General features: G+C 38.3%; 1 long non-coding RNA gene across 1 annotated transcript; it reads left to right on the top strand.

The window, feature by feature from the left end:
• Window positions 1–1,078: 1,078 nt before the first annotated feature.
• LOC142086754 (uncharacterized) lies at window positions 1,079–18,193 on the top strand. The gene is made up of 4 exons (XR_012675236.1): window positions 1,079–1,237; window positions 6,487–6,517; window positions 16,113–16,305; window positions 17,359–18,193. It is a non-coding gene; the product is annotated as an uncharacterized LOC142086754 (long non-coding RNA).
• Window positions 18,194–19,674: the final 1,481 nt, after the last annotated feature.

Raw genomic sequence — 19,674 nt, 5'->3', positions numbered from 1 at the left:
GGCAGTATAGGAAGCCATGTGAAGTCTTAACTACATTGGACTGTTACTGCATTACCATTATTTTTTCTTGTACACACACACGCACGCTTGTTTATGTGCAACTATAATGAAAACAGAACTTGGTTTTATTTTCCCTGATGTAGATGAACAGAGTAATAAAGAACAAAAGGGGTGTTATTTTTTATGATGTTAAAAAGAGGGTAGAGTTCAGCAACAATCCTTATGCTCTCTTGAGCACAAAGTTGTCTAAACAGATTGTTGTAAAATTGCCATTATACTTGAATTAGAGCATCTTGCTAATCCAAGCACGCTTCTGAGTAGGTGAGCTACTCAATGGAGAGAAATGGGATTTCATCTCCACTCACCATAAAAGTAGGCGAGATATGCATTCAGTCAGTTTGCACGAAGGAAGCAGGGCTCCCTGAGGGCTCTGGAAGCATTGTTCCTGTCCAGGACAGCTGTGCCTCTCAAACTTTTGCTAGGCTTGTGCACTTCCACCAGGCTAAAGCTGGCCCTTCCTAATACAGTTGATCCATAGACACTATTATATATAGGAAAGTTTATTCATTGTTGAAATGAAACAAAAAAAAAAAAAAGAATTCTGCATGGAAGTGGACCTCTTTTCCTGACTGTGAGCTTTCCCAGAGTGATTTAACTGCGCTAGGGAACTGCTGTTTAGCAGTGGTATCTTGGAAGCTTTTAACATGCCGTTGCCTCTTATTGCCATTTGTATTTTGGCAATAAGAAAAATATATCTGTTATCTTCTCACATCATATGTGGTTTATGTTAATGTATTCTTTATTTGATATGTTTACACAGTCCTTACAAATACATTGGTTCTTTCCATCAAAATAAAATGTATTGTTTGAGAGAGCTTACAATCCACTTTTATGAAAGTTTCTTGATCACATCTCTTTTATATCATTTTGTATGTGACCTTGCATAAAATAAATTGGGGGGAGCAGGGCAAGGGAACTATGAAGAAATGTTTTAAAGGTCAGTCTCTTGTTTATCCCTAATTAGAGTGTGTAAAATGTATCCACCCTGAACTTCTGACTCCCTGCAATAACAGCCATATTCTCTTCCTTATAGGTGATGCTAAAGCTGGTAGGAATTCTGCTGAACAGAATCTCCAGAGAAAATACAAAGCAGCAAATGAAGAGTGTCATTGGATTGTCAAGATGCCTCAGTGCAATAAAAGATCAATAAGAAGCAGCAGCAAATGGGAACTTTACTGTGAGTGGAATATAGAACATGTACAGGCAAAATGCTTCTGCTTTTAGTCTTTTAGTTAGTGAGAGTAGAGGTCTCTATCCAGAAACATGAGATTCTGTGCAGCGTCTGACCAAACTGTCTGTTATCAGTCACTTCACAGCACAAAGATATTTGACCTGACTGTAAACTGGTATCCTTGAGTATAATGTATGCTAATTAGATAAAAGTCAATAATTGACAAAGTTCACTCAGTCCAAACTCAGGTAATAATCCCTGTCCGTCAAGTTAAATATATTTCACTGCCATATCTGGTTTGGGGGAGCTGAAAAGTGCTTTCTGCACCTCACCTGTGTTATCCACTAGGGTCTCTTGTCTTATATTTAATCTGCTGAAAAGAACATGCACAGAGTAGGAAACCTTTATGCTTGCCGGAGACTGTATTCAGTCAGTACTGATTGGTTTTTATTTGTGCAACACGTCGCATTTTGGGGTGCTGTAAAAACAGTTTCAGTTTAATTATCCTCATGTTCTTTCTCCTAGCAGAGGAAATGGATTCTCTCCTGCGTTTTTTTACACAAACATATCTTTACTACTCTGCCATCAGTTTGACAGTGTGCATAGTGAAGTTAGTAATGCTGAGATATAAAATCAAAGTGTTTTTAAAGAAGAAATAGTTCTATGTATTTATAGTTCTAATATTCATCAATTTCATGGTGCTTCTCTAATACCTTAAACTTTTGAATGCTATGCCAGATCAGTTCTAAGATCAGGAACATAAAGAATCTCACTGGAGACAGAATTTTTTTTTTTTTTTTTGATTTATTTTGGTGATAACTAGAAATCCAGAGAAAAACCAACGAAGATATAGATATAAAAAAAAAGTTCATCTTCGCCACTGCGACAGCAAGCAGAACACTGTGATTGTAGAGGTCATGTCACAGAGCCACTGATCAGGCTTTTCCACACAATGCCCAGTGGAAGCTCTAAAGGAAGTTACTGAAGCTGAAAACAGCTAAAAGAAAAGCAGATTCATCTGTTTAGGTTTCACAAGAGTGTCCTTTAAAATTCCAGTGGGTTCTGCATCAGATGCTTGTATTTTTACCGTTCCCATCATCAGCAAGTTCTGTGTTACAGATTGTGCATGACTAGAAAAGTTAAAAGGTAAAAGTTCATCAAAGAAAGTTAACAAAAGAACTATTTTTTCTGCACATAGTTATGTGAATAAACTTAATTGACTAGGAACATGCATATCTAAGGAAAGGTTCTCAATGCATGTGCTGAGCTTGAACAAAGAAATTAGCAGCCCTTCTACTGATTGCGGAAAGGCTCTGTCTGCACATGCTGTTAAGGTGAAGCAGAAAGCTGTTACTGTGTTTGTAGATGGATAGCTACAGTAGTTGCCTATGAAACCATCGCTCATTAATCTTTGCACCCTTTTATGGACTGTTAGAGTATGTGGTGGGGTAAATGAATTGCAAGGTTAACCAGCTGCAGTTGTGAAATGGAGACATACTTAACTAGATGTGATTTGAGATATTAGAACTAGAGTCTCTACAGGCAATGATTTCTCCTATTACTACAGAAGCAAGAGGGTAACTTTTTTTTAACAATTCAATATATTTTTCAAAGTATGGGTGAAAATCTGGATAAAACTCTCTGAGGTTCAACTAATTCAGTAAAGAGCTAAGCCAGCTTGGTATGCAGTAGCTGTATTGACGATTGAGTCTGTAACCACTACAAGAAGATATTAGCAAAATTGAAAATAGGAGTAATTGGACCACTTTCAGACTTTAAAAAAACTCTTTGCAAAAGAGCAGAGACAGGAAGTGTAAAATATTCTGGTCTTCCTAAAATTGAATTCAAGAGTCTTCTTGTCAATGAAACATGATAGGTTTATTAAATATGCTGTAGAATACTGTATGAGAAAGTTGGTTTTATCTGCTACAGTTCTTCTCCTTAATTTCAGCTGTATGTATGCTACTGCAGCTTCAAAACATCTGGGTACAGCAATTTTTTTCTTTTCTGCACCTGCAAGTGTAAGTACACACATAAACAAAAAAGAAATTAAATCTTTCACAGAGCCAAAGAGAAAGGAAAAAAACCCAACCAGCCATGAAGCTCAGGGGAGCAGTATGACAAGTGCTGAGCTGTAAACAAGCTTGAGAGGGATTTAATTCTTATGACAAGCACCAGTGGTAGCATCTCACATGGACTCAGCATATGCACACATTTCAGAGGAGGAATCACAGAGGACTTAATGCAAATAAAAAAAAGCTCAGAGCACATCAGGCTATACTGTTCTAAAAATAGACTCACAGATCAGGATGAGCTAGGGTTGTAATTATCTTGATTTTTCAGAATTTTGCCTCTTGTAAGAGGGTTTCTGGTTTACGCTCACACTATAATTAGACTTTATAACATATAAACTGCAAACTCTTTGGGGAGGGGATTGTGTCATATATTTGTAGGACAAGTACAATAAGACCTCATTGGGTGGTGTTTTCAGGGTGACAGTACAATATAAAGGATGAGTAATAGCTGCTGTACTCAGTTTTAAAGAAGATTATTTTAGGTCAGAAGCTTTTTTGTTGTTGTTTGTTAAGGAAAGAGAACTGAGATGTAATTTGGTATCCAAATTAAATTTTAAAAGCCTCTAATGCACGCTTATTCCCTAATTACAGTCAGGTCCTTTCTCTTTCAAGTATGCTCATAACTGCCTCATTTCTCTAGCAGCATTCTAAGCAGCAACATACTGCAAACCATACCCTGCAGTGTGTACTTAAGCAGATTTCCCCATGGCAGTTGATGAGTTAGTGCTGCAAGATACAGCCAGTTTTCGCATAACCTTCAGGCAGCTTTGAGATGAGTAGTGTGCTCCCTGTGCTCCAGCCACTACACAGGTTTGGCTCATTTAAGAAACCAGAGCAGTGCTCTATTCACCTTAGATCTTCAATCCAGCTGCTTTCTTTTCTGCTTTCCTCAGTCTGCAATAAATTAATTTGAAGGTTAAATTTACTAGCAAAGGGTTAATAATCCCTGGAGGGTATGGTTTTGGATTGTCTGCAGGCTCAGCCAAATGCTATTGTGTTGTGTTATAGTTAGCTAAAAAACTGTTTCTTACCTTAGTTTAGATTTCATTGCGAAAGGAGGCAACCTCTAGGAAAAGTGTCACATGGACCCAATCTTTCTTGCTCACTTAGATGATTGACAATTGGAAGGACACGTTATTTTATCAAAGTTCTATTATGTTTTAAACATACTGAATTTTAAATACAGTTTTACAATACTGATATTTCTGGATTTAAATGAGATTTTTTGTGTGTGTGTTAAATTACCCTTCAATTCTATGATGTAAATACTCAGTTTCTTAGCCTGTTTCTGGATGTGTGTTTTGGACATCCCATGTACTGCAAATGATTGAAAATGGCCTTGCATTTGCAGTTGGTATGAATAACCTTTAAAATAACAATTAACAGGCTTGACTTCACAAGTGGAATAGTTTCCCACCTTTGGCATGGAAAGCTAAAGCTGCTCTTTCCCTCTCTCACAAACACAGTAACATTTTCTTTTTTTAAATGATTTTTTTATCCTGATTTTTATTTCTATAATTTTTCTTTTAAGGACAAGTAAGCATAAAACAAGCTCATTTTGTTTTGAAGTTAGTATTCTAATGGTTTGCAAAACTGTAAATAAGCATTATGTCTTCTAGGAACCTGTAATTATTTGCTTTACTGATTTAAAGTTACCTAGATAGATCAATGTATGGGAGAAGAGCAGAATATCAAAATCCTTTTTTACCAGGTGACTAGAAAGAAAATTTTCGAACTAATTCTTTGTTACCAGAGCAGATGGAAACTCCCACTCTGATCTGTCCATTGTTTGTAGAAGTTTTGGGAATCATGTCTAAATAAAGATTCAAATACTAAAGTAAGTTAAACAAGCACTAAAATCCAAGCATCTCTGAATCTTGAAAGCCAAATCCCAGTGTAGTTTGGATTCTGTAATGTTTATTTTCTTTTTAAATGTTGAGCATAGTGCTGCATATTGCAGAAAGCCACATAGTTACTTCCCCAAAATTCTGGGACTTTAAAGAGCTCTTGTGTGAAGGTAAGACAACATGTTTCTCTCTCAAAATAATCTTTTATGCAGGTCAAGAGCTAGTATCTGATTTAACAAAACAAATTATAGTGAGTCCATTTATACTGCAATCCTTTGAAAGAAGCATTGTACCCCTGTCAGCAACTTGTTCTTTATTTGTGGCAAGATAAAATAAATTTGACTTTTCTGAAGAGCTTCTAGAAGAAATGCTACATAATGTGTTCAGACCTAAAGGGTCTTGCATTAAAATAGGCTGAACTGCCACTTTACATAATTTGTGGATTCCTGATTTTCAAATATCATTAATCTTCCCCACGAAGAGAAGGTCTGGGCTATGCTAAATATCTCATAGCAATTTTTAGAATTATACTGAATTCTCATGTTCTATTTGTTTTGCACAAGTAGGTTGAAAATAGAGGAGGGTTATTTTGTTGATTATGGGCTCATCCATAAGCCTCAATGTCTTCTAACTTGACACAGGTAATCCATGTAACTGTGTCATTTACAGACCGCTGGACAAGCATTTCTGCCCATCACTGGTTTTGTGCATTACTGCTGTTTGTAGAGAACGTGCAAAATAAGCTACTTCTCTCTTACAGATTTCTTCTGCTTCTTTTATTTTTCATATCCTCTGTTTTGTTATTTTTGCAGTATTTTACTTTCTCTTTGTGCAATAGCAGTTGGAAGGGTGGTATTGGGAGGACATCGGATACTGTAGATGGCAGTAGAACTGCTCATTTTTATTTTCCTGGGATTATGATCTGTTGAAGAGTAAAAATTAATGCAGACAATAGACAAGGCTGTGGTAGGCTGCTGTGCCTATGGGGTTTCTATTAATTTTGGTATCTTTATATAGGTAGTGATGCCTAGGTATACACTTTATCGTTCTTTATGTCAACCTTGCCCTTCTTGTTGGGGAGCGTAAGAAAGTCCCTGCTCACCCTAAGCTTTGAGTAAAGACTAGTTATGTGAACACACATATATAATAACTAAGCCCTTAGGCCAATCAAAAGGCAACTATATACTACGCTATTCTTATGATAACCCTATAATATTGGAACAGGCTATGACAGATTATGTATATATGGCTGGTGTTTTGTAAGCTTTCTATGAAGAATGTTTTGCTTAATTTTGTAACTTGATTGAACCAAAGTTGTGTGTCTCTTTCGAAGGTAGAAGACTGGATTTGGAAGGATTACTGAGGTAAGAGATAGTTAACTGTTATTCTAGGCTTCCTTGTGCTTGAGTGCTTTGTAGCCAGAGCAGAGTGCGCCTGCCAGACTCCCTCTCGCACCCCTCCAGTAGGAGTGACTTCGAGCCCATCCTACTGCAGATATCACAGTTTTGGTTCTAATAATCGTAGCAAAAAGACTGCTGCTTTCATAGTAGTGGGGAGAATTTCTATAAACAAGGCAAATATCTGTTTCTTAAGGAGGGTCTCAATTTTTTTGTAATTAGCAGAAATTAAGCTGATTGAACTTTGTTGTTTGCTCTATTATTGAACCTAGCTCACCCTTCTAGTGCTGCAACTAAAAGCAAGTGAAGAGCAAGCTGCCAGTTTATATAGCTTCTTCAAATAGCTTACAATTTAAATCTTGCTTGTGCTACATTTAAGAGTGAGATGGTACTTTTAGTCCTCTAGTTTGCGTACATTGCTCTGAACATTCAGAAGGTTAAAAATACTACATTTACTAGATTTGTCTTAGTAAAAGACAGAAATTCATTCTGCATGATGAAGACGACATTCACCAGAACACAAAATTATCCTAAACACATTGGCTGAGTTTAAACCTTGCTCCATTAATTTTAGTCCTCTGTGGATGCACAGGCCAAATATCAGTAACCTGCAAGATTTGTTAAAGGCTTTACTCTTCTAATTCCCACTGGGGTATTTTAATGTTGACAGCTGTTAAAATTCTCAAACTGGAGCTTCACATCCGTATTCTCTTCCTCACAGACACCTGTAATGGGATTCATCTGTTTTCTTTGTTATTCCCTCTGCTCATTTAAATGTAATGTGCATTTCTCATCACACCACTGGATTAACTTTTATATAAATTACGAAAATGCACAGATAGACACACACACACACACACATTTGTCCCAGAAGAACAGAGTGTGGGATTTTGGTTTTGAATATAAAGCTGGCCAAAGATAAATAGAGTACTATAATCCTCATGCCTTTCTTGAAAACAAAAGAAAATTTTTGTTATGTGGCCAGTGAGGTGTAGCCTTTTGAAGCTCCTCATCATTGAGCGATGTTCCAGGAGTGGAGGAACTCATTCCATTTTTACTTCTGGTGTTTTAGTACCAGTCACAGGCTGCCTCCCTGCCCCTCCAGTCCATCTCTTCTGACTTATATGAGCTGGAATCATGACTTTGCTAATTTTTTTCCTGGGAGGGGTTAACCAGATATCATGTGGGTATTGTATTGCTTCAGGGATTATGCATTTCCAGGGCCTTTGTTCTGCAAAATGATGTGTTAATGGTTGTTTTAACCTGATGTCTGATTGAGATTCCTATTGAACCAGTCTTGTCTGCCTTGGTTCATCTACAGTGCAGGCAATTAGGATGCCAGCCTTGTATTTGCACTTGAGTTAACTCAAAAATAGCTTGGGTAAAGTGGTTGGTAAAGCTGAGGGAGGGTGGCTGAACAGTCTGGAGGCAGAGCTGTTAATCCATACCAAGTTTTCTACTACCACAACTGTTCCTTGCGACACCTCACTCGGCCCATTTGAAGTCTTGTTGGTGAATCTCCACTGTACTGTGGTCCCAACAGTGATCATCACAGAATAGATCTAGCACACGAATTAAAAGTACGAGATTAGCTGAGACGTAGTCATTAACAGTCTAATCTGCAGAAGATGCATGCTGCAATGCTAGTCAAATTAAATTCTAGTAGGAAGTCAGGCTTCTATGTATCTTATTTAATTCCCTTCCTCAGTGAGCAGGGAGCAAAAGAATAACTTAATCTAGATGAGTCAGTGTTATCTACCTCTCTGCAAATACTCTTCCCATACCAGCAGTGTTGCCCACTTAGCTAGAAGAAAGGCCTGCTGGCGTGATGACTCTGGGCATCATGTTTGCTTTTACAGCTTGTATATGAGGCTGGCAGGCTGTTTGCTCATCAGTCAAGGGTGGCTTTTTGGGATAAAGTGATTCTTAAGTGCTTAGATGAAGCATGGTCCTTGTATCTGTTGAGAAGGATCAGGGTTAGACTTTGGTAGTTTAGTAATTGGTCTAGTGGTCTTGTGAGGAAAAACAGTAATGCAAAGAAAAGATGTAAAATACTTCATTTGAACAAAATCAATTCTAGTCTGCCCTGACTTGATTTTAGCTACTTAAGGAACTAGAAATAACATGCTGCTATTTTAACTGTGCAACTTTGGCCTTTTAACTCCAACCCATATTGTCGTTTTTCACTTCTAGTACAGCTTCATGCAGAAGCCCAACCCAGATTTATGGTTTTGATCTATATGGTATAAATATGGTTTGTTAACAAAAAATCCTGTAAAAAGTTTGCAGTGGGAGGTTGGAGAAAGGAAAGATTTTAATGAATCAAAGACAGAAATACGGAGAATAAGCAACTAAGCCCTCAATGAAAATCAGATTAAGCAGAGCGTATATAGTACTTTTAGTAGAGCTAGAAACAAAGTATTTTCTTAATTTCCATTCCAGTGTTTTCATGTACAAGGCCTTTCCCAAGCAAGTGACCAAGGCAATAATACTCAAAATACACAGGGAGAAGCATCAATCAGATAGAATGAAAGATTTATTTTGGAACAGTACAGATAACTTCAGTGTTACCAAAAAAAAAAAAAAATTCCTACAACATACTTTGTACGAAGAATGAAGGTATGTTTTGAATCTTGTTTTTATTTTCAATGGTGTAAAACTCAATCATATTTGCTTCCTGTTCACTTGCATAGGAAGACTTTGACGTCTCATATAAACCCTTTTCCTGTCATACCTTAAAAGCAAAGAGAGTGTACAGTTTCTAATAATAAAAATCTTTGCTCTTTTTTAACAGACACATACTAGTATAAAGATGTTACCTGTGCATCAAGGATAAAGAATAATGTTGTCTTGTTATAATGTGTCAAAATATTCTTTAATGAGGAAAGGTATATAAAATGTACAAAGCAGGGTAAAACAGCTACTAATACCTTCATTACTGTCTGTCAAAAAATTACAGTCCTATCAATAAATGAGTAAGCTAGAAGGAATAAAGGGACAGCTTATAGAAATTGCTTTCACAGTGGTCTCTGAACAGCGAAGTTGCAGTTTTAAGTTTTCAAATTTCAATGCAGCCATTTTGGCAATAGCATGATATGAATGCGTTAGGTTTCAAAAATGTTTTACTCTCTATATTCCATAGTTAGGCTTTGGAGTATTTTTTAGTTTTAAAAACCTTTTGTGAAATATTAATGCGTTCTACCCTTCAAAAAATTGTTTAGCCACTAGCATTATTCTGGACTGTAGAATTCAACCTACTAATTACACTTCTAACAAGTATAGTTATTGGGGTTTTGGCCTTTCAGAATTAAAGGACATTTTTGTCTTGCTCGAGGCATATCAGAGCATAATACTATGAACAAAATGCTGACCTGACCATTGCTTCCAGGACATGATGTTGGGGCATAATATTTTTGAGGCTCATTCCAGTAGTAAATCACAGTTTTAATGATGGTTCTGCTAACATATGGCAAATAGAAAACACTTTTCATAGATTAAGCAACATAGCTTCCATTAAACCTCTGCAAGGACTAAAGAACAGTAAATTGTTAACCACCTAAGTGTTCATTTGTTGTACTTTCTGTTGAATTATTTAACACCTTCCTCTTTTCTGCTTTAAGGTGTAGCCTGCATTAGAAATACTATTACTAATCAGGTTACCAAATTTAAATCATATATACTGCTCCTGCTATTTTAAATCCGTTCACGATGTTTACCTGAGAAGCAGTGAAAGGAGACTATATTTCTCATAAATTAACTGATGAATATTTATATACCAGATGGTTTTTCAAGTGCTAGCCAAAGCTGATGATGTTTAAACCAGAGCAATTGACAAAGATTGAAAAAAGAAATTCATGAAAATATCTCTGGAGGGGTAGTACATTTGTGACTTCTAACAGCCAAATTATTTATGGATTTAGAAGTACAACTTGCCTACTGCTGATTCTTAAGCTTCACATTCTTGCTTGTGCATCTGATCCTGTAGTTAGCCTGTGCTTTTAAGAGAATGCTTACTGCTGTACATAGCACAAGGTTAGCAAAGGCTGAAGGCATGACGACTCCAGTAACATGAATACCTATCCACAGTATCCCTCAGAAGTAAGACTCTGACTCAGTGTCTCATTTGCTGTGCATACTTTGAAAGGCAAAGTCTTTGTTTACTGGTTAAGGTTTGAAGTCTGAGACATGGGGGAAGAGGGAGCAGGGGAAAGGTGATGGTTTATTTTAAAAGGTGCATTCCAGCCTTTACTTAGTTTATGTCTATTTTATACAGTTTAAATTAGCTAAATTTCATTTGTTTTAATTTGTCCAAGCAATCTGTCAGTTATCTAGTAGTGTTTGCTTACAGATTGAATTTTGGTGCCATCATCTGTTGACAGTCTATAATTGCAATATGGGCAGATTGGGATCCTAAAACCTCTAAGATTACGGTTTTTGTATTGCTTGTTTCATATATAACTTCAATTCTTGTACTCACAGAAAGACCTTATATATGCTGCTTTAAAGTTAAAAAAACCACAAAAGTCTATACAGTGGAGTAGCCGTTGTCTGTTGGGGTGGATGTCATATGTGAATACTAGTGCAGACAAAGCAGAAATAAACTAGACAGTGTGAGCTCTAGAACAGCATCTATAAAGCTGATTTTATGTAGCCACTTTATATCAAAAACTACAGGTGCTCCTGAGATTTTGTAGCAAGAGTGTGTGTTGTAGTTGTTGTCCTGTTTGGAAACTTCTACTCTTTGTTTTGGTAAAGAGTTTGTCTGACCTGCATGAACAAAACTATTTGAAAGTAGTTAGCACTGACTTAATTCTGCTGCTCTAGAGACTAGAGCTAAAACTCCCATTCATTTTTCTGGGAATAAAGTATCCTGCCAGTATTCTCTGTTCTCATCAGTACTAGCATCTGCAGAAAGAATAATGATTGGTTTCTTTGCTTTACCAAAATGGTATTATTTGAATTCAGTAGATCATCCAGAGACAAGAAGATTTAACATGAGTCTTACTTGCTGGTAGTAGATGCGTACAGTGTAATCAGGCTTTTCTAGCTGTGAGGTGTTGTAGTAGTAAGGTTCCTTTCCACATTTGTAGCTCATTATCACTGGATGAAAAACTTCTCTCCATTCATAGCCTCAGTCTCAGCCTCCATTTATCAATTTCAATCAGAGTCCAGCAAAAGAAATGAGTATGAAGATGTTGGAGAGATGTCTGAAGTAAAAGGCACACTTGTCAGAATGAAGAATGAGACTTGGCTACACCTCAGGGCTACGTGCCTGATGTTTGTGGGTGAAAGTCATTGTCCAAACTTATCTGTGTCTGAGTTGATCTTTTTCCATTAACAGCCAGTGGAGAGAGACGCTGACATGATGTCACCCTGAGGCAGACGTTTATAATTGGCAGGCATACCTGCTTCTATCCATGGGCAGTAACAGGACCTCAGACTCAAATGCAGATGCTACAGTCTGAACTTTGCTAAGATGGATCCCATAGAATATATTCACACTATCGCCAGACTTCCGTGGCAGAGAAAGAAACTCCGTGATGAATATCTACAAAAGGTTGTCATCTGAAAAAGAATTACTTAGAAAATCCCAGAGCCCTGAAACCCAGAGCAACATGCTGCAAACTGGCCCAGCTCTGAGCAGGGGGTCAGACCAGACAACCGCCAGAGTCCCGTCCACCTACAACTTGTGAGTGTTTCTGGGTTTCAAGCAGGTACCCTCTCTCAAGGGTGAGAATCAAGGGGAAAGCTTTCTCTTATAATGTGTGCAGGATTTCTGTGTGTTATAGGTGATCCTTAGCAACCAAACAGATATATAACATTTATAACTCAATGGCAGATCTGTGCTGCACAGTAAGCTGCCCAGGTGAACTCAAAACTTGTCACTGATTTTTGCACTCTCTTAATCTTCCTGTTTATTCTGTGCTTCATTAAAGTCAATCTCTGCTGGACAGACTGTCACTCAGGCTAGGCCTGTCCTCCTGTCTGCACTCTCTGGGGAGCACCCTTCATCCTGATAAATGGTCTATTAGGAGAGCATGTGTCAGAGAGAAACCCTCTGTGAAGCTAAATAGATTAGAGTCTCTTCCCTCTGAACAGTCTCAGTGGAATGGGGTAGGCATGATCGTTAAAGCGGATTTAGAATGAGAAGACACTTTTGCCTCAGGACAGGAAATTGCTCTGAGTTTAGAAAGGTACGGATTAGTTCTAGTAAATGTATAAAGGGAAAACTCTTAGCATTAGCACTTGCCTCCAGAACGGATGCAGTGTTGATGGTCTGGAAGTTGCTGAACTTTTTCCTGGTGCTGGCTTGGGAATTGAGTAGAGACAGCCTTTCTCTGTGGAGGTTTTGTAATGCCTTTCTGTACAGCAATTGCTAGCATGGAAGACCAGTGCTAAAAAAGCATTTAATATTCTTGCAATGCAGTTTAGCAGCTGCAGCTATGTTAGTGGGACCAGCATAATGACCAGCAAACCTCCAGCAAAGGAGGGCATTTCTTGTTCTTAACAGACGTCCTGTCCCACTAGCTGTGGCATTGTACGTCATTGCTGTGCTAATCCCAGAGCCCTAGTCATTGCTCTAGTCATAAACACATCATGGTAATAGCAAGGCCAAAAAATCCCTTACAAATGGAAAACCTGCCCTTGAAACCATTGTTTACAAGTGTGACTTAGTATGAGGTATCACACACCCAAATGCCTCTGGTTCATCATCTGGTGCTGCCCTTTTCCTGGTGCAGGTTTCCTCAGGCGCGACATGGGGAAGAGCTTGGGTTGCTCCTGTTTGCTTCTTCATGGAGTTCTGGAAGTGCTAGGGAGAGGACAAAGAGCTCAGTTGTTTCTGAGGTTAGTAAACATTTAGCAGAGGCTGGCTCTATTCTCTTGCAGACCCTCAGAAGCAGCTTCAAGCGCCCAAGGTTGCTGCTCCTTTAAAAAAAAAAAAAAATCTTTTTTTTCCTTCAGTGTATTTACATCTTCCTTTTCTCTGCATTAGTGAGTGGGAATGAAGGGAAAACTGACTCAGAGCTTTTCCCCAACACTATTTGTGTCCTGAGCGGCCATTTCCATTAGCAGCAAAAGTCTCCATTTCTCTGGTCTTGAGCTTATTCTCCACTCTGTGGATGTTTGAGGTGTAGCAGGGGTGCCTGTGGGAAAAGGAAAGCCTATGCGAAGAGTCAGCAGATGAGATCTTGGTGCTTCTTTTTTGTTGCTTGCAGGAACTAACATGCAAAAGCTCTGATTTTCACCCTTGTTGGAGCCAGTCCAAGAGAAACATCTCAGTTCTGTTGGCACCAAAGAGGGTGGCAGGTCCTCATTGGTGGCATTTGTACCAAAACAGGGAGGTAATGCTGCCAGAAGACTCTCTTGTGTAAAGAGTGGCTATGGCCCAGGGAGAGAATAGAAAAAGATTATGCTGAGAGAAGCTAATTTTAAATGAATTAAAGGAAGATAAATTCACATTTTCTGGTAGAGCACCTTCCAGGAAAAGAAATCCAATAAAATAACACAAAAGTAATAAACAGCAAATTCAACATTAGTTTTAATGAAGAACTAAGCAAATATTGTAGACTTTTTAATAATAGTAATAAAAAGCTACAAGTATCATAACAATATGCATGTTGTAAACTCATGTAATCGCATGCATTTATTGTTCCTAAACTGCATCTTGGGTTTTGCAGCAGTAATATATTCTCTGTCTGCTTGGGAAGATTTGGTAGACAATGACGGCAACGATGGTACAAAAGTTAAAAGAGGTAATGTGGGGGAAAGGGAGTTCTGGAAGACTCTTTTCAGCTTTTTCTTTTGTTGTTATTTATTTAAATGCAAATCTTTTAGAAAAGAAAAAAAAAACTCCAAAATCTGATAAATATTCAGTAGCCTTGGTGGATTCATGAATGTGAGGCTGAAGTTACAGAAATGGTGAGTCATACAGAAACTTGTCCAGGGAAACAAGGCACTTCTGATATTTTGAAGTTAAAGGAAGAGCAGAGTATAGCAAACTCGTAAAATAAGCCAAGGCCTATAGTGTATTTTAGTGTCTTCTAACACTGTACTTCAAAAGTCATCTTTTAAAAATAAATCATGTAGGAAAATACTCACTTTGGTCATCTTCAGGCAGACCTAAGCATTACTGAATTCAGACAGCTATAATCAGTGCAGCCTTCTGCTTTCAGACCTGTGAATGCCAAGTGCCTGTAAAGGCGTGGTATGTTATTGTTAGAAAAGCAGGTTGTTACGAAGTCTGGGTCCAGGTCATCATGCACAGTCGTAGTCGCGAGCATGGTATCTAGAAATGTTGTTTTGCTGTGAATGCACTATTTCAAGTTCTGGTTTGTAGCAGTGGAAGTAGCCCTCCCTGGGCCGAGACCCTCTCCCAGGGCTGGATACGGTCTGAAGCAAACAGGTGGAAAAGCTCATTTTCCCTTTCTGTCCCTTGATAAATCAGTGTTTGTACAGTGTGGCTTTCACTCCCTGGGCAAAGCGCAGCAAAAATGTGGCTTCTCCACAGGACTCCTGTGAGAATGGTACTAAACCTTCCTGCAGCGCTGGAGAGCCTGGGGATACCCCCTCTTTCCTCTGTCAGTCCTGAAGAGGGTATGAGAGTCAGCTCCTCCACCTGAACAACATTATGGCATGCTATAAATATGTTAATTCTTTAATTTATTAAGGTTAAAACTTACTTGACCTATTTAAAAAATGTCACTGTTTCCAGGGTATCAACAATAAAAATAATACCTGAAAGAGACCTACAGAAAAGCTTCAATGCATGTCATGAATGTCATGTTATTTCATGGCTTTATGTTTAAGCATCTTAATTACTGCATCTACTTACACTTAGAAGCTTACCAACTAGAATGGATCAAAACTTTATTTAAATGAAATCTACACAGCATAAGAAGAATTCACAGTAAACATCTTTGGGATGTAGGTAGAGATGACAAAAATGTGGTTCGGTATCTATTGTGTACTGGTATTGTTATTCTTGTCTTTTTTTAATGTTTCTACCATACCTCATTATGAGTTTATTACAAGGGCTTTGCCTTTACAGTATGACATGAGTAAGCTTATGTTTAGCATTATTATTATTATATCATTTGCTTGTAAGCTCTGCCTATTTTATTGCTGAATAATAAATTTTTAGCAATATTTTTTAGAAAATAAATGTCAACAAATGTCTAGGGTTTTTTCTGGTTTTACTCAGATCAGTTTAAATTAAACTGTTCAAATCTGAGATAAAATACAGCTTAGTAGAGTCTATATATAACCTTAACAGTCATTTAGCACTGACTAGGACTGGCCAGAAAATTAATATTTAGGGAAGGCTTCATACATTTTGGGACAAAAAACATCTCAATTTTTTTTCACTGCTTCTTGAGGAAAACAAGACAAATTCTCTATCTGATGCAGTTGAGGGCATGGAAGGTGGGTCTTCTACATGTAAGACTACTGGGTATTTAGGATTATATATTATTTAAGATGTATCTCATTTTATAGTCTCAACTTCCACATCCCTCTTTGAAAGCACATTTGGAATATTGTTGTTTGTTTTTCTTGCTTTCAGATGGGGACAACCTGCTACAGGGACTCAAGCTTGTGTCCTCAAGCTCAAGGTGTCCAGAGAAGGACGACTGCAGGGGGACTTCCTTCTACACCTTAGGTCTGGACTGGTTGGACTCAATTCTCATCCCAGGCTGTGTGTAGAGTAACAGGATGCTTTCCCATGACTTGCTAATCCAGCTTGGGAGCCAAGCAAGGTGGGTATTTGCTGACAAGCTGCCTGGAACGCAAAGAGAATCAGTTTTTCAAATATTGACATTCATTGACATGCCTCTTTCCACCCCACCCGCCTGCAACTAGATATAAAATAAAAATTTATAGTCCTTCAAGAAACTGGCATATTACATAACAGGTAGGTATGAATGAATCGTTCCTTTCAAGTCGGTTTTTAAAAGAGGAAAATATTTAGAAAGTGAATCTTGCAGTCTAGATAACAGTAATTTTGTTTTATACAGCTGCCAGTGAAGAGTCTGGTGTCAAAATGCAGTGGTACTTGTAAGTAGTAAACAATAAACATGAATTATTTAGGAGACACAGGATAAAAATGGGCGAGTATTAACATAGAATGAGTCCACTGTATAAGCATTAAGGAATGTGTATGAATTCCTAGCAAATTGATAGTGACATCCATTTGGAATCTTGGTTTACGTGCATAAAAACAAAGTGTAAGTGAGTATTTCATTATCTAAATGTAAATAAATTATATATAAATTTTAACTAAACTGCATGATCCTAACTGTTAAGGATCAAGTATCTTAGATTAGAACTTCTACAGTATGTAAAAGCAGACATGTCTGGCCAGATGGTGTGAGAATAAGAAGTGACTGCATTTCAAATAAATAACAAGCACCTAGAAATCATGTGAGGTCAGTCAGGGAGCAGAGGGGTTCAGCTGACCACCACGTTTTAAAACAACCTGGAAGGAAGAGATGAGACAGTTTAGGAGTGACTGCTTTCCCTGTGCGACTGGTAGAGAGAAGATTTTACCACCATTCCAATGTGGAGAAAAAAAAAATCTATAGTAGAAATGGCAACACACAAGAAAGAGATTGGTTCAGGCAATTTACTCTGCTAGACATCGAACGCTTTCTTGAGGCTATAAGCAATCATCCAAAAAATTATCTCAGATCAAGCACCCATGGCCAAACAAAACCAAGCAGAGAGGAGTCTCTATGTTGGAGGGGCAATGAGAAAGTCTCATTTAACACAGACACCGTGTTATTCACACTTTTTGCTTATTCTGTCTGCAGAAGTCAGGTCCCAACAGAGCTCTTGGATCCTGGCGAAGCCTGCTGAGAGATGTCATTCCAAAACCACCGACATAGAAGTCACCCCACAGAGAGGAAGAGGAGTAATAGTCCTCACATTAAGTGAGGCAAGGCCTGAAAAATGCTTCACAACAAGAGAAAAATTGAGGCCAGGAACTAGGGGTGCCCGAAAGAGCACTTCGGAAAGCAAGCACCTGTGGGATGGTAAGAAAATGCTGAACAGGTAACGGAGACAAGAAAATACTAAAATGAGCTCCTTAACCTACAGTTTTATCTCTGTAGTACATGTCTGAATAGATGTGGGGACAGGAAATGGTTATTTATAAGCTAAAGCAAAAAGTAATATTGGGGGGGTAATTTTTTTTTTTTAAGCAATAAGTGACATGCATAAAACAGGGAGTGAGGTCACGACCCTCTTTAAGCCAGTCGCAAAACCCCTTTGACTTCAAGTCACAATCAAGGCTTTTTACTCGCAGTTCCTGGTCACTCCTCACCATGTCACATTAGCACTACCTCAGTGTTAGAGGCCAATACTGGGCTTTCAGTTGTGTACAAAGTTATATATACACGTATGCAAGTGCTGTATGTTCTGTACACTGAAGTGTACATGGCTGACTCCCATTTTGTTGTTAGAAAAACTGAGGCGCAGAGAGCCGGAGATAGGAATAAGGCTCCTGACTAGCAGTACAGCACTTCGTAGCTGGACGTGGTGTTTCCCTCTGCTCTGACTGTCCCTGAGAGCCCAAATTGCCCTAGGGACCTCCTGGGAAAATGGGCCATCACCTGTTCCTAGAAAGCTTGTATCAGTCAGAGCATGAGACCAGTACTGCTTTACAACTTGCAATGAGCAGAGGGAGTGATGAGAATGGCGATCATGCGTCTAGGGAAGTGTTGAGTCCTGATAGTGCAGTGATAGCCTTTAATAGGTAGTGATGTACTCATTCAGAGTACATTTTGCAGGCATGCAAAAAGGCAGTAAGATAAAATAGTTTTCGGAATGCTATGCAGCAAATTACACACAAAGCCAGAATTCAGGCACACCTAATCCTCAGTCTGTGTCCAATCCTACTAATTGCTCAAAGTCTCTTCGCTGTTGTCACATACAAAAGGTAATTACATATTTGAAAATGTTCCCCTGCTACTTGCTTGGAGAGCTATTAACCCATATGCGAGGGATGAATGAAAAAGACTGTAAGTTTCTCATTGTTTAACAGAAATGCAGGACTGGCAAACTCCCCCATCAGTGCTCTGAATCGCAGAAAAAAGACTTTGGTAGCAGTGTTTAAAGTGGAATTGACAAATCTGAGGATTATCAGTCCTACAGACTGTAAGAAAATTAATCTGAATACCGCAGCACTTCAGTGTTTGGAACTTCCATTGCTTTCAAGGTCTGCAAGATTAGCCCCAGTTTGCAAAGGAAAAGCCTTACCTGACAGGCTTTTGAGGAATGTTCCTCTTTGAAGAAATAATTCAAACCACCAGTTCATTCTAGAGCATTATTAGAGACCTTCATCCCTGCGCTGCAGTTATTGGTTTCCTTGTGCATGGAGTGAATTAGTGCCATGTTTTAGCTGGATTTCATGATTGTATTATCCAGTCAGTAGTAAAGTCCATCCATGTCAACTCTTTGAAATACCAACCTTTTGTGGATGCAATGTCATGTTTCATGGGAGCTGGTTACATTATGAGAGAAAGAAAATATTTGCATAGTAGGCTATTTAGCTCTTCTTTGAAACTGAACTTTTGGACAAGCAGGAGGAGGTAAAAAGGGAAAAAAAATCCTGAAAAATCTCTGGGTGGGTGGAAGTTTCAGCAAATTACTGATTACTTAACCGTATTATTTGCCTCAAAGGCAAAAACGTCCTGTGCCTTTGTTCTGCTGTTATCCTGCTGGAGTTGATCAGTTTAACAAAGTTGTTCAAGCAAAGAAGTAAGCCTACTCATACGATTCTCACCACTGGGCACTGAGTATTGCAGAGGCAGAGAAAGTACATTTCTGCTTCCCCTGCCTGCCTGGTTCTAACCCTGACCCACCACCACCTTGCACTTTTACGTATGTGTTTTGCTGAATAGACTGAGCATGTGCTTATTCTCCTCTTCTAGCTCCACTAAAGTTTAAATTCATAAACTTGAAGTTCCTTCTCCTGTTATTTTCTTAGCTTTCTCTCTTGTGACACTTTTAAAATATGTCCTGCCCTATAATCAGGAGTTAAAGAAGCACATTGATATTGCTTTCAAACATATGTATTATCTAAAACGCAAGCCCATGTAAAATGTTTTCCAAATGAACTTGGTTAA

This window comes from Calonectris borealis, chromosome 11 (assembly GCF_964195595.1).
Source record: "Calonectris borealis chromosome 11, bCalBor7.hap1.2, whole genome shotgun sequence".
NCBI classification, from domain to species: domain Eukaryota; kingdom Metazoa; phylum Chordata; class Aves; order Procellariiformes; family Procellariidae; genus Calonectris; species Calonectris borealis.
This window is presented reverse-complemented; position numbering and strand designations above follow the sequence as displayed.